The sequence below is a fragment of the Monosiga brevicollis genome, genomic scaffold (genome assembly GCF_000002865.3).
Source record: "Monosiga brevicollis MX1 MONBRscaffold_21 genomic scaffold, whole genome shotgun sequence".
Taxonomy (NCBI): domain Eukaryota; class Choanoflagellata; order Craspedida; family Salpingoecidae; genus Monosiga; species Monosiga brevicollis.
The window spans coordinates 292,536-296,063 of NW_001865058.1; positions in this window are offsets into that span (position 1 = coordinate 292,536).

Consider the following 3,528-nt stretch of genomic DNA (forward strand, 5'->3'; position numbering starts at 1 on the left):
TTGCGTAGCACAAGTGGCGGTGGGTAAGCCAGTGTCCCACAACACAGTGTATTGGTTGGCAGCATCCCCAGCCAACTCTCCCACTAGCTCTCCATCCACGCTGAGAAGCAGAGAGGCGGCAGTACTCGTTGTAGATAGACCCAAGAGGCGAACCACAAGACCATCGTGGAAGAAGGCGCCCTGTAAAATGCATCCTGTTGCAAAGGGCGAGCGTGCCGATGTCAACCGAAGAACGATGCTAACGATTGGAACGGGTCTGCCAGGGATGTGCATACGCGGGTACCACGAGGGTACGACGGCGTTTGGATGCATAAAATTTGCCTGTGCATCCATGGCATCCCAGCGCTCTACGCCACCTAGGCCATCGATGCGGACGGACCCTGCCTCGTCCCAAGAGTGTGTCGGTATAAATTGCCAGTGGGGTCGGATCAGATCAGGCGGTGCCCCGAGGCCAAGACGAGCGGCCAGATCTGGCACGCGGGCAAAGCAAGAGGCATTGGGAAGAGGACAGGTGTTGTTGCCACTGTCGCAGATGAGCGGTGTGCCGTCCCAGGTGGGAGCCAGCTCGGCGATGGACTGCGTGCCAAATCCGTACAGATGCGTTGCGCCAACCAAGAGCCAACCTCGTGGGGCAAGTGGGGCAACAGCGAGCAGCGGCTTGGGGAGCGCCGCAACATTTACGGTGGTCATGGCAGTCGAGAGGGCCACTAATTGACCGTTGGCACGCAACGCCACGTCAAAACCACAGCCACTGGCACCGTGACCGTCACCGCCATTGTCAGCAGCTGGACAAATTGACCTGACCATCGAAATGTTGATATGAATGCTGGAGGTAGGGAGAGTAGTCAGGAAGATAGTGCGAGTGATTGTGCCCGTGTCAGTCTGCAGTGCCACCTCGAGGCGTGTACCCAGCAATCCCAGAGACTGAGCGGGAAGAATGGTCAGCCGCAAGCCACCCTCGACCAGATTGCCTAGCCAGGCCAGGCCAACACTCGGGGTGGTGGTGTCAGCACCAGTGCCACTGGCGCGGGGCAGATGTAAAGTGAGCAGGTCCTGCCAGAGAGTGGCACGCAGCAAATGGCCGAGGAAAACAGCTGGACCTATGGCACCGTTGGACCATCGCAGCGCTCCCCAAATAGGGCCGGCGTAGTCCGTAGAGAGCGAAGGCAGTGTCGCACGAGCTGTGGTGGCGGTCATGGCGGTGACCATGACCTGGCGAGTGGTGTCAGTGTCATCCGCAATCAGGTAGGCGGAGGTGTTGGTGAGAAGCACGAGAGAGGCTTGGAGGTCAGCGTCGGCCCCGCGGGCAAAGTTTCCAGTCAGCCAGACTGTGGCCTCACCCTGAGCGAGTTGAGCTTGAGTCCAGCGTTGAGGCATGGGCGCTGCCTCGAGAGTAACGGGCCAGGACCAGTTGGCTGCCCACAGAATATTGGACACTGCGCAGCTTGATTGCAGCTGAAGCAGCAGCTGATTGAAGGGGACAGAGGAGGATGGTACATTGAGGCTCACTGCTGCGAGCGTTGCATTGACGACAGTGGTGTGGCAGGGCAAAGCTTCGCCAGCGTCGGTGGTGCAGAGCAGGAGCAGGTCGCCACAGGAGGCAGCCTCGATGAATCCCGAGCCGGTCAGAAGAAAGGTGTGAGGCCCGGGAAAGACAATGCCAGCGGGGAGGTTTGACGATGCTAGGGCAACGCCGGTCCGGAAGGTGGTTGCAAGAACGCGGGCGCCTGCTGCAATACAGGTTCCCGTCATGGCATCAAGTTCAGGGAAGTCACAATAGATGAGGCAAAGACGAGCGTTGTTCGTGTCTGAGGGCAAAGTCAGCGGGAGTTGTGCCATGTGCGTCAGGAGATTGTTCTTCCAGACAAAGGCGGGGTCTGAGGTGCCAAAATCGGAGGCGATACAGGCTGCAGCATCCGTGAAGCGCAGCGCTAGGGGTCGTTGAAGAAGACTTCCGCGGAGCATTGCGGTCTGGTTGATGGGCGCCATGGTTAGTGTCACGACCTCTTCCCTCACAATAGGATCTATCAAGCAAGATTGAAGGGCATCGCGTGAGAGGCACAAAGTGAGATGGCCGGCGTGGAAAGTATGGGGACAATAAAAGAGGAAAGCCACAAGAGAGCCACACACACACACACACACACAGCATCGGGCAATGTCTGGTCGGTTCAGTCTCAAGCAATGTCTCCAAACATACCACTTGGGGCACGATGTATTTGGATGGTGTACTCGGCTGTAGCAGATTCTACACTGGAGCTAATGACAAGCCAGGCCGTGCCAATGGGGGGAGTAATCAGCCAAGTATTGGTAGCTGCCGTGGCCAGGGGGATGCCGGAAAGGGTGACAGAGGCGACTGCACCCGTCCGGGGTCTAGACTGTAGGCGAACGGTACGTTCGCCATGGGGCAACCAGAGGGTGTAGTTGGCAGTGTCTGGGCTGAACTCGGGCTGCAGGACACCACCGTTGGACACAACCAAGTTGTCCAGACGAGCATCTATTGAGGTCAAGCCCCCAAAAGAGGGTTAAGAAAACAAGGAGGGGGCCCTTGGTTGGAAAACCTGGCCAGCGAGGGAGAGGATTGGAGAAGGTGAAAGGTGATGCGCCAAAGAACACGCACCAGTGTACATAGGTCGAAGAGATGTCGTTTGCAGGGCCGTAGTTGGTTGAAGGTTGAGAAGTGCGGCAAAAGTAATGTTGTCAATGAGGCCTGTGGCGAGAGGCGGAGCCCGCCAACGCAGCCGAGCCTGGGTCGTTGAATCGGTGGCATTGTGAGTGGCATTGATCCATGCTTGAACATGGCCCTGAGCGGCTCGTGTGGGGCAGAGAGTGGCAGCTTGGGCTGTTGGCATGTTAGCAGGGTTCGAAACAAGCCATGTTCCTGCCGAGGCGTCCAATGCTTGTGCCACCCCTTCAAGCGCAACCTTTGTCTTGAGCAGTACTGCATCATTGGGAATCATACAGGGTGAGTGGACCCCAGCCTCGAGGAGATCTTCTTGGCCCCAGACGAGATCAAACACATCCAAACAACAAGCCTCCCCCCAATCCTAACCCTCAACACACATCAAAAAAGGGAATGCTCGACTGGCAAGCCGTTCAAGTCCACCTACCATCGTATTCGGTGTCGGGAGCATAATACTCCGTGATATCCTCGGTCGCGGGAGCCACGACAACGAGCTGGAGACGATCGTCGGTGTCTGGCGACGTCGTGGAAGCATTGCAGAGCGTCTCCCAGTCCCAAGCCGAGACGGCTGGACACAGGGCACAGCTGGTCAAAACGAGGAGGAGCCAGACCCCAACCCCTTGTGGCAGGACGCTGCGGTGACGCCAGCCGCCGTTGTGCGCCATCGTTCCTGGTTGTCGCGGCCAGCCGACGCTGTTCTACCCGGGCGACCACCCGGTACCCTACAGCTACTCCACGTCCATGGCAGTTGGCCTCAGCCCATGCCCATCCAGACACCTCCAACCTCTACACTCTCAAACCCACGCGAGCCGTCGTCCACCCGCGTGCATTCAAGTCAGTCGTCAGTC